We start from the raw sequence: 16,773 nt of genomic DNA on the forward strand, positions 1-16,773 counted from the left end.
TGATATCTCACATCAATGTGCTTTGTTCTTTCATGAAACATCTGATCTTTAGAAAGGTAAATAGCACTTTGACTATCACAATGTATAGTAACGCAAAAAGAAATCCCGTAAAGCTCAGAGTATAAACCTCTCAACCAAATAGCTTCCTTACAAGCTTCAGAAATAGCCATATATTCAGCTTTAGTAGTGGACAAAGCAACAATAGCCTGTAAACTTGCTTTCCAACTAATAGCACAACAACAAATGGTGAAAACATAACCTATGAGAGACCTCCTTTTATCCAAATCATCAGCATAATTAGAATCAACATAACCAACAAGTTCATCTCTAGATTTCCCAAACTGCAAACAAGCATTAGAAGTACCACGCAAATATCTAAAAATCCACTTAACTGCATTCCAATGCTCTCTGCTAGGATTAGCCATGTATATACAGACAACACTCAATGCATGAGATAAATCAGGATGAGAACAGACCATGGCATATATAAGTGAACCAACTCCATAGGAATATGGAACTCTAGACATGTACTCAATATCATCATTTGACACTGGACATAAAGCTGCGGATAATTTGAAATGTGCAGCTAATGGAGTATTCACTAGTTTTGCATCACGTATATTAAAACAATGAAGGATCTTTTCAATATAGCCTCGCTAACTTAGGTATAACATATCAGATTTTCTATCTCTGATAATTTCCATACCAAGAATTTTCTTAGTTGCACCTAAATCCTTCATCTCAAATTCTAAATTCAATTGTGCCTCCAACTTAGCTATTTCTGATTTATCTTTTGCAGCAATCAACATATTATCAACATAAAAAAGCAAATAAATAGCTGAACCATTAATTGTCTTCAAAAATACACAGGTATCTATCGTTATCAGACCGCTTAAAATCATGAGAGAGCATAAACAAGTCAAATCTCTTATACCATTGCCTAGGAGGTTGTTTCAAGCTATAAAGAGTTTTTTAATCTACAAACAAGGTTTTGTTTTCCAGGAACAAAAAAACCTTCAGGTTGTTCCATATAAATGATCTCTTTTAACTCCCCATATAAGAATGCGGTGTTAACATCTAACTGCTCCAACTCATAATCATGCATAGTAACAATACTCAACAATGTACGAATGGAACTATGCTTCACAACTGGGGAAAAACATCATTAAAATCAATACCTGGAATCTGGCTATAGCCTTTAGCAACCAACCTTGCTTTATACCTTGCTGGCTCACTTGGAGAAATAGTTTCCTTTCTTTGAAAATCCATTTGCAATGGATAGGCATTTTATCCTTGGGCAATGTTACTAAATCCTAAGTATCATTCTTTTCAAGTGACTCTATCTCATCTTGCATAGCGGTCATCCAATTTTTGCCATTAGTAGAAGTAATAGCCTCAGAATAATTAGAAGGTTCAACACCTTCAATCTCTTCTGCACCACTCAAAGTATAAGTAGTATTGCATTCTTCAATCAACCTTTTAGTTGGCTTAGGAGCCCTTCTGGCCCTATCAGATGCAATAGATTATCGTGGAGGTTGCACAACAAGAGAAGAATGCTCAACAATTGGTGAATTATCAACAATAGGTGCATCTTAGACAGAAACATTATCATCATCTGGTGTATTCTCAACATCAATAAAATGCTCCACCTTCACACTTGATTTTGATTTTTGATGAACAGGAGTACTACTAGATAGGTTGTCAGGTAACATTGCAGATTCATTAAAGATAACATTCCTACTAATCACAACCTTTCGAGTTTGTAGATTTCACAATTTATAGCCTTTAACACCAGGTTGATAACAAAAAAAGATGCACTTAATAGCTCTAGGCTCTAATTGACCATTATCAACATGAGCATAAGCAGTACAACAAAAAACTCTCAATTGCAAATAGTCAGTTGGAGAACCAGACCATACCTCAATTGGATTTTTCTTATCAATGGCAATACTGGGTGAATGATTAATAAGATAGCAAGTAGTGGAAGCAGCTTCAGCCTAAAAACGTCAATTTAGAATAGAATTAGACAACATGCAACGGACCTTAGAGATAATAGTCCTGTTTATATGCTCAGCTACACCATTTTGTTGGGGTGTATAAGGAACGGTGTAGTGCCTAACAATGTCTTCAGATTTGCAATATGACTTAAATTCATTAGAACACAATTCCATCGCATTATCAGTACGAAGATTCTTAACCTTCTTTTCAGTTTGGTTTTCAACCACAATCTTCAACTCTTTAAATGCTAAAAATGCTTTTGATTTATCTTTCATGAAATAAGGCCATACCTTTCTAGAATAATCATCAATAATGGTCAGCATATAATGAGCACCACCAAGAGAAGACTTGTGAGATGGTCCCCATAAATTAGAATGCACGTAATCAAGAATACCTTTACTTGTATAACTTGAGGTATTAAATTTCACCCTCTTGTGTTTGCCAAACACACAATGCTCACAAAAATCTAACTTACTGATGCTATGCCCATCGAGAAGTCCTCTCTTACTCAGCACTGCCAAGCCAAGTTCACTCATATGCCTAAGAAGCATATGCCAAAGATTAGTAGCATCAGAAGTAGATAATAAATTAGAAATTACAGCGGCATCACCTATAATTGTAGTACCACGAAGACTGTACAAATTGGTAGATTTCAAATCACCTTTCATAACAATAAGAGAACCTTTTGACACTTTAAAAACTCCATCTCCACCGGAGTACTTGTACCCTTTGCCATCAAGAGTACTCAAAGAAATAAGATTCGTTCTCATATCTTGAATGTGCCTCACATCTGTCAAAGTTCTGATAATACCATCATGCATCTTAATTTGGACAAATCCAATACCAATAATCTGACATGGACTATCATTACCCATTCTAATATAACCACCTTGGACAGAATCATAATTGATGAACCAATCTCTATTAATGCATATATGAAAGGAAGCAGTAGAATCAAGAATCCATTTATCACCATTATTTGCACATCCAGCAAAAGCAACAAGAACCTCAGAACGATCTGAACTACCATCAGTAGCAGCAACAGAAGCATTACCTTCATCAGATTTACCTTTCGGTCTATATGTGCCGATTCTCTTTTCCTTGTTCTTGCAATAGTTGTAGAATTTCTCATCGTTGTCTCTATATTTTGAACAGCCCTATAACCATTCAAACTCTTGCTTCTATAACCATTATCGGATTTTTTTTTGTCCTGCCACGAATAGACAAACCTTCTCCATGGGAACATGAACCTTTAGTAGACACCATCTGTTTCATCTTTTCCTTGGCTTCCAATGCCTCATAAACCTCATTCATGGTTAGAGTATCACGACTATTTAATATGGTATCTCTGAAGTTTGCAAAAGAACTAGGCAGTGAGCATAAAAGAATAAGACCCAAGTTCTCATCATCATATTTTACCTCCATTGATTGTAGGTCAGCAACGATCTCCTTAAACACCGAAAGATGGTTAGGTACAGAACCACCTTCTTGCAACTTGTGCGTATACAACTTCATATTCATATGCATCTTGCTTGTCAAATCTTTTGACATGCAAATTGACTCCAATTTGAGTCATAAAGCAGCAACAGTTTTCTCCTGCAAAACTCCTTGCAAAATATTATTTGAAAGATGAAGATGAATATGAGACAAGGACTTACGATCTTTTCTCTTCTCATCATCGGTCAAAGACTTTGAATTCTTGTTCCCGAATTTATCAAGCGCATCATCCAAATGAGCTTGCGCTAAAACAACTCGCATTTTGACTTGCCACACAGCGAACCTTGTATCTCGATCCAACAGCGGAATATCATACTTCGTAGAAGCCATTAGAAAGAAATAACCAGAAGAAAATAATCTGCAGTAAATAATCTAGGTATATTATTGTGTAACCCTAGCAATAACATGCAGCCTGGTACACTTGTTGTGTACGTTCAGCAAAAAAACTGAAGATCTACTGGTAGCCTTCGCGGGTGGACGTAGCAAATCTCCACGAAAGTTGTCCTGCACCAAAAAACCAGAGAAGAGGAACCTGATCGATGCTTTGCTTTGCCTTGATCTGCGTGCAACAGCTAGCGGCGAACAGCAGCGGCTGGAAATGCTCCTCATGCTTGACGCAGATGAAACTGGCGACAGCAGCACAGGATAGGGCTGCCATGAATAGACTCGATCTGGACTCGAGGAATTTTCCTGCAGCGATACGGAAATTCGATTTCGTCTAAGATTCCGCCTCGGCTTGTGAGGTAGCAAGATGCCGGAAGGCCCGACACTACCAGAATCATGAACAGCCTAAAACCATCAAGGAATATAATATAGGTTTAACGTCAAGGTAATTGTTCTTGGCAGCCGACCGCCAAGCAAACCTCGCCAAACCTAGAGAGCTAAGGAAAAAACGATATCTTTGGCAGCTAACTGCTAAAAATTGTTTCTTTAGCTGTTTGGCTACCAAGGTAAATAGGACGCTGATAAAACTTTCAATGCGCAAAGGAAAGGGTACATCCACCAAGTAGATTTATTTGCTTGGCTGCCGTCGACTGCCAAGTAAACTCTTTTCGTTGGCTGCCTTCGACTGCCAAGTAAACTCTTTCCCTTGGCTGCCTTCGACAGCTAAGAAAAATTCTTTGCTTGACTCCCATCGACAGACAAGAAAATTTCTTTACTTGGCGGCTTTGGACAGCCTAGAAAATACCTTTCCTTGGCAGCTTACAACAGCCAAGTAAATTTGTTTCCTTAGCAACAGCATCCGCCAATTTAAACTATTTGCTTGGCCATCCAAAACAACCAAGTTAATACATTTCCTTAGTAGCCTTCGTCAGCAAAGAAAAATAGAACACATTGGCCAAGACAATTCTAATTTCCTTAACAGCTTACACTGCCAAGTTAATTTATTGTGAGCAATTAAATTAACCAAGAAAATGATCGCACAAAACTAGGAAAATACAAACAAACTCAATATTTTGGTAGCCACAAAACTGATAGCAACAACAATACAAGTCATATGTCCAACATCCACTTACTCAGTACCAGTACGTACTGTCCACTTTGCATAGGGCAAACATGTCAGTAGCACATGCATCCCGCCTACATATAATCTAGATGGCAGTATCCTATCTTGCCTACATGTCATTATCACACATTCACAAAAGACTTTGCAAAAGCTCAGCCACACATCATATGTTAGCTGTACCAAAATAGAACAAAAAAAATTAGCATGACACGGCAGGTCACTAGGAGTTGTTGGCGTTAGTTGGTCCTATGCCTAATCAATTTGCTTCCTGCAGGTCATTGTCGACAATGCAACTGTCATCAACGATCGCCTTCGAAGGCTTCCTCATCAGCCTCCCTTTCTTGGTCAGGATCGCCATCACCATTTACTTCAGAGTCAGAATCATCACCATCTTCACCATCACCATCTTCATCACCTTCATGGAAGATGTTTCCATGATCATCTCTTTCATCAATGTTCTCACCGTTGCGCCTGTCATCAACTGAGTGTGAGCATTCATGTGGGGAACCAACAGTCTGCAAAATCAGTAAAATCTCCATGATGATGTGCAACCATGTGCACCTACATAGTTACTACACAGCCAAGAAAGCAAAGGGGCAGCAACAGAAGGATTACATAGTCCATAATATGAAGAATAGATAGATCCGAGATATTATTATTTCTGTCAACTAAAACCAGTTGGACCAATCAAGGGAAAAATAAATAAGTGAAATAAATCAGTGTATATAATACTTTTTGTCAACTCAACCTAGCAGTACTATGAGCTGTTAAGAAATATGAAGATGGATCTAGCAGAGCATAGTTTTACTTGATCTTTGAAAATAGTACTTGATGCTTAAGGAGCTGACCAAATGATCTAAGGGTATTTGCCAAGCAAAACTGAGGGGAATCAGACAAGTTAAACTGATCTTGGCTACCTTACCATGAACTTAAATCTAAGGTTGCCATTTCTAATCAGCAAGAAGCCACCTTTTCACTGCTGCAACTCAAATTGGCATTCTGGCACAAAACAATATTAATTCTCTAGATGAAATGTCCTCCAGATACAAAACATAAATTGTACAAGCATTCAGTAAAATTTGTAACCTGTTGACGACGTGCATCAATACTTTCTAGAAGCCGCAACAGCTCTACAGGTAGTTCTCTTTCAAAATCAGAATACATTGCCTATAATTAAAATGGCACAGGAGTATTACATTCAGATGCATGCATAGAAGTATTACCCAAATCAGAACAAGTTATTTGCTAGAAGCAATGAAAAAAATATTACCATGATCAATGCACGTTAACACTATTTTCTTCAAAGAATGTCCCATTAGTCTCTTCAGCTGCTCATTTTCTTTGAGCACCCTATCATAATCAGTAGGATTGATTGGCTTAAAACCTACTGATTTACTATGTATTAGAACAATTGCCTTGTCCACAACACCATCGCTTATTGGAACATGCCCATGCTTCATCCCATTTACTACAATGTGCAACGCCTTTCCATCCAATTCTTGTGAATTCTCATCTGAAACTAGCTCTCTGTAGTCATCCTAAAATAAACAGAAAATCATGACATATGAAAAATAAGCAGATTTTGAATTTCATGTTGTAGGAATGAGTATATACTCTAACAATGCCCATGTGCACATAATCAAATAAGCATTATATGATCAAACTACTACATTTGTAAGATATTTTCAAGGACTTAAACTGATTAGTTGCTATTGACAATGACATTTACATTGGAGATAATCAAGTAAATAATGCTAAGCATACCAAGCATTTTTGCGCTTTCTAGTTGGGGATGGGACCAGCCCTTCCAATGCTGTCTACAATTTTGAATCCAGATTTCATCACAACATATGTATTTAAAGTGCCACTCTTCTTGGGACTGAAAGTATGTTCCTACAAGAACAAAAACATCAAATTATGCAAGCGAAAACTTTGTAGAGGCCAATGGTTTAGTTAGGCAAGACACAAGGAATTCTTATACCAAGAGTTGTTATGTCTCCGAAAAAATCCTTGAACCTCCTCTATTTTGAGCATTATCTTTAGAACTCATGCAACAATCTTGGGCTATCTTTCTCTTTCTCTTGTACTCATCACTAGTTGAGTATTTGCAGAACCATGCCCAAGCTGATTTACTGCACCATTCCAACTGACAAGTTAGGTATTGTTCTTCTATAAGTTCAATGGTGCGTGCTCGTGTATCATTGCATGTCTCTTCCCTTATGTGAAAGTACATCTTGACAGCCTCCAGACGGAGTTGGTACACCATATTGCTTACTCTTCTCACTAGATATGCTTCTAAAATATTGTCAACAGTAACCCTATGTCGCGGATGAACTGTAAACAATTTCTGCATATGTAGGATAAGGTGAAGTAAGACAGTCAGATAGGTATACATATGAGGAAAATATCAGAATCCATAAAATTAGAAGTTAGATAGATTACTAACCCAGAACTCCTGCTTTACTCTTCTAGCATAACAAATTCTATCTCTATTCTTTTTCCAATAATAATCATTCCATGACAATGCTGGGTGTTGTTTAACAACATTGCCCTGCTCATTATATACCTTGATAATGCCTGGGTACTCCCGTTTCAGAATAGCTCCCACTTGTGAGGGATACTTGAGGCCGTTAGGGTTATAAGCAACATATTTGAACTGACTATTACAAAGAAATTCATATGTTAATTGTACATATTCATGATTCCAATTAGTAGCAGAATGACAAGACTATGGTACTACACAGAAATGAGCTCATTTGCACTTACCGATGACCTTTAGGTGCAAGCTCCACCCTCCACTGCGTGGGGCCATTTTCAGTTCTGTCCGAGACATCTTTACCCTCCCTTTTTTTGGAGCATCCCCAAGGAGTCGCTTGGAACCAATAATCACATGGGAGTTACCACCATCACTAGCACCATTTAGTTGAGAGCTGACACCAATCGCTAGCACCATTCAGTTGAGTGTTGACACCATGGCTAGCACCATTAGCATTGTTCTTCTCAGAGTGTTCACAATCAGCTCCAACCATTGTGGAGTTAACACCACCATTAGCAACCATTATGGAATTAACACCATCAGCACTACTCCTTCCTGAGCTCTCAGCATGAGCTCCAGCCCTTCTGGTGTTAACTCTATTGAACTTACCACCATCAACAATGCTTCTCTCAGAGCTCCCAGCATGAGCTCCCTTGCTTTTGTTGGATTGGACACCTTGATTTCCCTTGCATATGTTGGACTGAATGCCACCATCACTAAACCCTGTTTGATTGCTCCCACCCCTTACTGCACCCTGCTTGCTCGTAAGCTTTTTTGTGCCGAAGCAAGTGCATCTCCTGCATTATCATCAACAAAGCGGTAAGTACATTGTATATTGCATGCACAAAAGGATATATTTTCAGGAATATGCAACAACACATGTAAAGGACACTATCTGCACATAACATGGATTATGCAGCAACACATGCAAAGGATGCATCAGCACAAATCATGTTTAGTTCCAAAAGGTACACAAGTTGTTAAAGGCATACAATGGCAGTTACAACAAGAAAGTAAACTAAAAATGTTCAATAATCATTTGGATCATAAGCTGGATGTTCAGGCAACTCATCATGATCTTCATCTTGATCATCTTCATCTTCTTCGTATGTATCATCCAATGCTTCTTCACCATCACCTTCAATATTCAATTTTGACAAAAATTCCAAATCCATAGGATCAGTTATCTCATCTGAAACAATAAGAATTGTATTATCTAGCTCAATATCCAAATCAATGACAAATGTGCCTTCCAATCCCTCATCTTGAAAAAATGACACTTCTTGTACTAGCCCAGTCAGAGGGTTTGAGTCATCACTATTGTCATCTGGGGAAACATAGCCACGTGGAGTAACCTGATATGTAACCCACCACTCTTTTAGATGTGCTTTACTCTTACAGGCATAAGGTAAATAATACACTTGTTTAACTTGACTTGCCATGATAAATGGTTCTAAAATAGAAAGCCTAGCAGCATGCTTAATTTCCACCAGACCCAACTTTTCGGTACGCCTAGTTCCATTTGGTGTTGGATCAAACCAATCACAATCAAGCAAAACCATCTCTAGTTGCAAACTCAATTCCAATTTTATTTTTATGATGTTCTTAATAACACCATAATACTCCATCTCATTGTTGTCATCATCGACACAGGAAACACAAACACCACTATTAACTGTAGCTAATCCTGATTTAGTTCTCTCATGTTTGAATGGAATTTGTACCCATTCACATCATAGCACCCATAGCTTGTTACTCTTCTACGAAAACCATAAGATAGATGACATAATGCAATATCAATGTCTGCATGTACTGCAAATTAGTGATAGTTTGATATGTTCGTTTTAGTTAGAAACAAAATGTTACAGTACTTAATATGTAAGGTTTTAGTTGGATTACTTCTTCTTTGAACCAATCAAAGAAATTAGGCCCACGCTTCCCTCAGCTACTCTTCCACCCATTTAACCTCAAATCCCTGAACTGTTCAGGTGTTGGTCTATTTCTTCTCTTCTATTGTTCCTTCTCAAATTTACTAGGAAGAGCAAAGTAAGTTAGAATACAGCCACTAATAATATTTACAGAAAATAGATTATAGTTTGGAGGAAAAAAGTGTATATTACTTGAAGTGTTCGTCCATCTCTGGCATGTTTGTCAAAATATATAGAACAACAGCCTCATACTCTTCTGTTGAGAGCGCACGAACACCCCGAGGGCTAATGCACCGGCCAGGGTATTGAAAGATTTGAAGGTTGCATGAACTTTCAAAGGTACGAGTACCATCATCGTATCGAGGAATTTGGTTTCTAACTGATCGGACATTGGGCTTAAAATAAAGAGATAGGTGATTTGTGGCTTCCTCAACTAATAATTCAACCTCAACGATGCAACCCTCAACACGAGCCCTATTCCGTACCTTTTTCCTAAGTTGTTGGATTTTCCTCTCAAATGGATAGTTCCAATGGGCCTGGACAGGATCTCCTAGTCTAGCCTCATAAGGAAGATGAACAATCAGATGTTGCATAGGATTGAAGAAACCTGGAGGAAATATCTTCTCCATGTTGCAAATAAGAACAACAACTTCTTGTTCCAGTGAGCATATGGTGTCATGGTTCAGCTCTTTGGCACACAACTGCCTATAGAAAAAGCTTAGCTCTGCCAAACACATCCATATTTTCTAGAAGGAAACCACGGAATGCAACAGGAAGTAAGCATTCCATGAAAATGTGATAATCATGGCCTTTTAGCTCAAAGATCTTCCTTGAAGTCAAGTTCACACCTCTTCTAATGTTAGCTGCATAGCCATCAGGTTACTTGAGTTCTTGAAACCACTTAAGGATTATTAGCTTGTCATTCTTATCAATGCAAAATGGGGACCTGGGCTTGTCCCATTTTCCATTTGGCTTTAACTTCAAATATAGTAAGGGACGGTTGCAAATTTGAGCTAGATCTCTCCGAGCCTTAGCATTATCTTTAGTATTCTCAGGTACATCAAAGCATGTATTCCATATAGCTTCACCCATGTTTTTCTCATTATGCATCACATCAATGTTGTGCCGTTGCAACAATTTATGAAAGTATGGAAGTTGCCAAAAGCAACTAAGATGTGTCCAATTGTGCAATATACCAAAGTTATTTGTATCAGCCACCGATATGTTAATTTGGGCTAGGACTTCCTCCCCTGACAAATGTCTTGGAGGCTCATCATGCACCACTGTGTTCTTTCTAAATGCATTAGCTTGAGATCTAAATTCATGGTCTGTAGGTAAGAAGCTCCTATGGCAATCAAAGCAACATGCGTTGTGACCATTGTGTAGTCGGAATGCTTTACTATCACACAAGCAAACTGGGCACGCAAGCCTACCATGAGTGCTCCATCTAGAAAAGTTACCATAAGTAGGAAAATTATGGATCGACCATACATAGGCTACACGCATGTGAAAGTTCTTCTTGATTGAAGCATCTTGAGTTTTAACACCACCCCACAAGCTCAACAGTTCATCGACTAAAGGTTGCATCAATATGCTTAGTTTCTTTCTGAGATGTTCAGGACCCGACACTATAAGGGCAAGGAATATGTACTCTAATTTCATGATTGTACTAGGAGGAAGATTTAATGTAGTAACAAAAACTAGCCAGCATGAATAGGGAGCTCCATTTATACTAAAGGGTGTAAAACCATATGTTGCCACAGCAACGAGCATATTCCTAGGGTCCCAACCAAAATCTAGGAAGTCTTTGTCAAACTGTTTCCATGCTTCCCCATCACATGGGTGCAACATCTTACCAGATCTGGACTGCTTGTGAGACTACATCAGCTTTGCTATCCTTTCATGTGCATACAATCTTTGTAGTCTATCTGTGATGGGAAGGTACTGCAAGACTTTACGTGGGACTCTACTTTAGCCTTCCTCATAGCATGAGGTACCACAAACATCACACTTGTCTTTATTTTTATTGTCCTTATAGTAAAGCATGCAGTTGTTATAGCAGACATCAATTTTGACATATGACATACCTAGACCCTCCAATAATTTCTTTAAAGTGTAAAAGTCCTTGGGAACCTTAGATTCGGGAGGCAGCAGTTCATTGATTAGCTCTAAGTTTGCTTCAAAGTGTGCAATTGACATATTGTACTGTAATTTCAAAGCTAGCAAACATGCCACGGCAGAAAGAGATGAGTGTGTTGTGTTCTCATGGACCAATTGATCAACACTAGCAACCATCCTATAAAAGTCCCGGGCTGAGGGTGTGAGCTCATCGTCACTTGTAGGTTCATGGTTAACACCTAGGTCAACTAACATATCATCCATGCGATCAGCTTCTCAAAACTCTTATCACTTCCAACTTCAACATTACTCTCTCCATGTGATGTCCATATTTTGTAGTCATCCCTAAACCCATGTTTACACAAGTGCATCTCTACATCAAACCTTTTATGCCTAGCATAATTTTGACACAAGGCACACATGCACTTTAATAGTGTCATTTTCAACAAGACTCAACATAGAGAATGCACTGTCTACAAAGTTGTTTGTGTTTTCAATCCACTCATGAGGAGGAGGCTGCCCACGAGACCAACCACTATACATCCATTCACAGTCTGCCATTATTCTTGTTCTATTTTAAAAATAAAATATGATTCAATGTCACAACAATCTGACACAAATAATAGTCACAGAACAAATAGGCAACTGATACTTACTACTATTCAATCAAAATGCATTAGTCAATTGATACTTACTGCTATTCAATTGGAAAGGTCTACAGTTCATGGGAGAGGAAAGCAGTGCCTTCTTCAATTGTCCTCAAATCTGATTAGCAAGGTCCCTAGTGTACAGTGTGGTGTCACTTGTTCCTCTCCTCAATCCAGTTGGTGTTGATGCACGGCAGAGTGAACAGATGATTGGCTTCTCACACGCGGGGACCCTTGAAAAATTGTGAGCGAGGAAATTAGATTTAAACATCTCTAGTTCACCCTTTTGCTTACCCAGCTACCTGAGGATTCAAACCTATTTTTGGAATAAAAAACTAATCCCGCCTCTATCAACAGAAATCAATCAAGAATTTATCTCATGTGGACTTCATTTTTTCTCACATCGCAGGGAGCAAGATGAACAAACTGATTCAAGAAAAAGAAGAAGTGTACATACCAAGCAAGAAGCAAGCAAGGCAGCTAGGGGGTCCTGACCACGGCCCAGCCGCGAGCACCACCACGGTGGCAGCGGCCACAGCACTGAGGCGTCCCCTCACCGCATCACCAGTGATGGGCCCACCTTCTGGTACCACTATGCACTCCACATCACTGGAGGGATGGCCAAATGCACCATAGATGCCGTGGGTGGCAGACGTGATGATGGAGGATGGACGAGATTCGGTAAATCTGAGGTCGACGAGCGAGTATGGAGAGAGGGAGTGCCTGCTAGTCAGATTTGGAGGGGTCTGGTTCAGTTGGCACCGGTAGGAAGGGGGAGGGGTGGTGGTGCTAGGAGGGAGGGGGAGGGGACAGCGGCACCAAGAGGGAGGGGAGGGGACGGCGGGAGGAGTGTGGGAGGCAGAGGGTGCCGGGAAAGAGGGAAGGGGGTGGCGGCGGGAGCTAGCGTTTCTTCTTATCCAGACGGGTACGCGTGGGCTGGTGAATTTTTGGCTCCGTTGGGTGGGAGTGCGACGTAGTAGGCTCGCTCGTGGGCGCGTTGTAGTCTTTGGGCGATGGAAAATTTGCTCAAGGCAACGTTTTGGCGTTGACAAGGAAGAGAGTAGAACAAGAAGCTAGGACAATCAGGATCCCTCAACTTGCTTGTACGTGCCACCAAAGTGTTTAGAGTTAAACTAGAACAAATTCCATTCATACATGCTGTCATACACAGTCTGTTTATGTATAGTGTAAACAGTCTGTATCGGTAGGGATGCAGCACATGAGAAACACGCACTGAAACAAATTAAACTATAATCAGTTTTTGCATGCTTTTGTTGGCATGTGGCCTAGCAAGATTGAGTTTACGTATTAGAGAATAATTCATTATCTTCTAACTGGTGTGTTTGTTTCTTTAATTGTATGATTCAAATTCAGCCCATTATTAGCCCAAACAGGTGATATTGTGCATCCTATCCTTTACATGTGGATGCTCCATCATGTAGTCATCTTTTGATGTCCGGATGTAATAGACTATCATTAGCGATTACATCAGTCGTGTCGCAAATCTCACCATCGTTCCCTTCATAAGTGTCGTGTGCCCCTCGATGAGAGCACAAATAGCTTCCTAGTACTAGGCAACTGCACGTACGGTGAGGTACCAACTGCACCTAAGTGGATGACCGTATGCGCAAAGATGTGTGCCGATGGGCATGGAATCGGAGGGTGGAGAAGTGGAGGTCATGCACACAATTTGAGGTCGTTGAGCAACAATAGAGGGTAGTGGATGTATATGTTACATTGAGTCAGGGTGTATATGTCGGGGATAGATCCCCAGTACCCGCAAGGAAGGAAGAAGTCGGACTCCTACTAGGATTCCCCTATAATCTTACTAGGACTCGTCCCGTGTAATCCGACTAGTACTCTACCCCCTGGAGTATATAAAGGAGGGCAAGGGTACCTAGCTCGGCAGGTCACACCTCAACACCCAAGCACAGGGCGCAATATACAAACACCCACAAACAGGACGTAGGGTATTACGCTACTCCGGCGGCCCAAACCTGTATAAATCTGTGTCTTGTGTCCTCGCTTTTACCTTCAGGTTCCTGGTCCGGCGATTCCCCACCGACAAGTAGACTACCTTGGGGTACCCCTCGGTAGGCTGCTGGTATAAATCACCAACATTGGCGCCCACCGTGGGGCAGATCGTCGAGATCATCGGGCGGGCTTGAAGGACCTCATCTTCAAGCCGGCGTTCGCTTTCAAAGCGGGCGCAACCTTCGTCTTCCACTCCTGACTTTGCATCACCAACGGCACTGGGTCCTTCCAACACTACATCATCGACAACCAGGAGAAGAAGTGCCTCAACAGGAACTCTCTTAACCACAAGAAGTAGAAAATCTGGTCGAGAAAATCGACAAATTAAACCTCGAATCAAAGTTCGACTGCAAACTCGTACTTCGACGGCGACTTCGGGTTTGACCGCGATTCAAACTCGAACTCCGACGGCAACTACGGGTCCGACCACGACTTGAACTCGGAGTCTGACGGTGACTTCCAGTCCGACTACAACTCGGAGTCCGACGGCGACTCCGGGTCCGACTACAACTCCGAGTCCGACGGCGACTCCAGCTTCAACTCCGACTCGAAGTCCGACAGCGACTCGAAAGTCCGACTACATCGCCAACTTGCCGACGACTACGGGTGGCTCACCGATGATTTCTTTGACTATGTCGTGGGCACGCCGATGACCACGGTCGGCTTGCTGACGACTCCGTCGACTATGGGCAGCTCGTCGACGACTTCAACTACGTTGCGAGCTCGTCGACGACTACGGGCGGCTCGGTGACAACTTCGACAACTCGTCTCGACTGATTCGTCGAGCAGCTCACCGGCGACTTCTTCGACTACATCGCAGCGTCCTCGGACGACTACGGGCGGCTCGCCGATGAGTTTTCGGACTACGTCGCGACGCTCGTCGACGACTACTTTGACGAGTGACTTGCTGGCGGCTACTTCAACTATGCCGAGATGCCCGCCAATGGCGACCTTGACTACTCACCTCGACTAGACAATTAGTCGAGGGCGGGCCTCGCGCCGTTGACAACTAGTCGGAATCAACTCCGACTAGTCGGCTTCATCAACAACTGCCACGGCTTCATCAACAATCGTCCACGAATCAAGCTAAGTCACTTTTCTAAATTATTTTCCAGCTTATTTTCCGTTTGCGCGCAACTCGCGCTCTACTCGCCGGAAACTCTTGCGCACAACGCACGCTCTACTCACCGGAAGGCAGCAAACTCTCTCGCGCTACCGCGCTCTCTTTTTATCGCAATAGCGACTATTCCTTTTTGTCTTCTCTTAAGGTCACTATTCGCAAGCAGAATACGCCTTAATTCGTGAAAGCCTCGGGTGCACCTGTGACGCCAAATGCTAGCACACATACACTTGCAAATAGCAATGCCGATACGCGTACATGAGACACAGCTTTCACACACGTAGCGGCTACGGCTAAACAGGGACTGAGAGCCTAAAACGTAACAGGCTAACTACTCGGGAAGAGGAACAAGAGCATGACACAGTGTTTACATTGATCGTTGAATAAATTTTAGCAGTTTCAATATTCTGCAAAAATGCTACATAATGTACGTATCTTTTCTTTCAGATCAAACTTTGGTGACGATGCTTCAGGATGCCAAGCGTACAGACTAGTTCCCGAACTCAGGGGCTAAGTGCCAATAACTACTCGACGTGGCTCCTATAGCTCACCTGGCACATAAGCTCGGGGGTTGGATGCCCGAAAAAACTACTCGGATGATAACTTGAGTGAAGATTCAAGACCCTTGAGTTGATTTTTTCAATCAATTCAAGGCTCGAGGGCTGATAAGCTACACCCAAGTCTTTTTTCAAGCTGAAAGAAGAAGATTCAAGATTTTGACCCTTAGCCTGATTCTGCGATTCAATCTAAGGCTCGGGGGCTACTCCATATGGAGTGCAACTTTCACCGCCCTCCATATATGAAGACTACAATATCAAGATGATCAAGACTTTGAGCACACCATAGCCTCATGGCAGCTTTGAGAAGCTTTGAAGATTCCGCCAGATAAAGTACTCGAGGGACACCAAGACTACTCGGCGAATATCTTAAAAGTACTCGAAGACTGCTGCATTTGACTATGAAGCGCTCGGGGGCTTGTCGAGGATAGATCCCCAGTACCCGGAAGGAAGGAAGAAGTTGGACTCCTACTAGGATTCCCCTATAATCATACTAGGACTCGTCCCGTGTAATCCGACTAGTACTCTGCCCCCTGGAGTATATAAAGGAGGGTAGGGGTACCTAGCTCGGCAGGTTACACCTCAACACCCAAGCACAGGGCGCAATATACAAACACCCACAAACAGGATGTAGGGTATTACGCTACTCTGGCAGCCCGAACCTGTATAAATCTGTGTCTTGTGTCCTCGCTTTTACCTTCAGGTTCCAGGTCCGGTGATCCCCCACCGACAAGTAGACTACCTTGGGTAACCCCTCGGTAGGTTGACGGTATAAATCACCGACAGAATATACTTATAAGACAATGACCTTGTAGCTATTAAGAAAGATCA

The sequence above is a fragment of the Setaria italica genome, chromosome VI (genome assembly GCF_000263155.2).
Source record: "Setaria italica strain Yugu1 chromosome VI, Setaria_italica_v2.0, whole genome shotgun sequence".
In the NCBI taxonomy this organism is placed as follows: Eukaryota; Viridiplantae; Streptophyta; class Magnoliopsida; order Poales; family Poaceae; genus Setaria; species Setaria italica.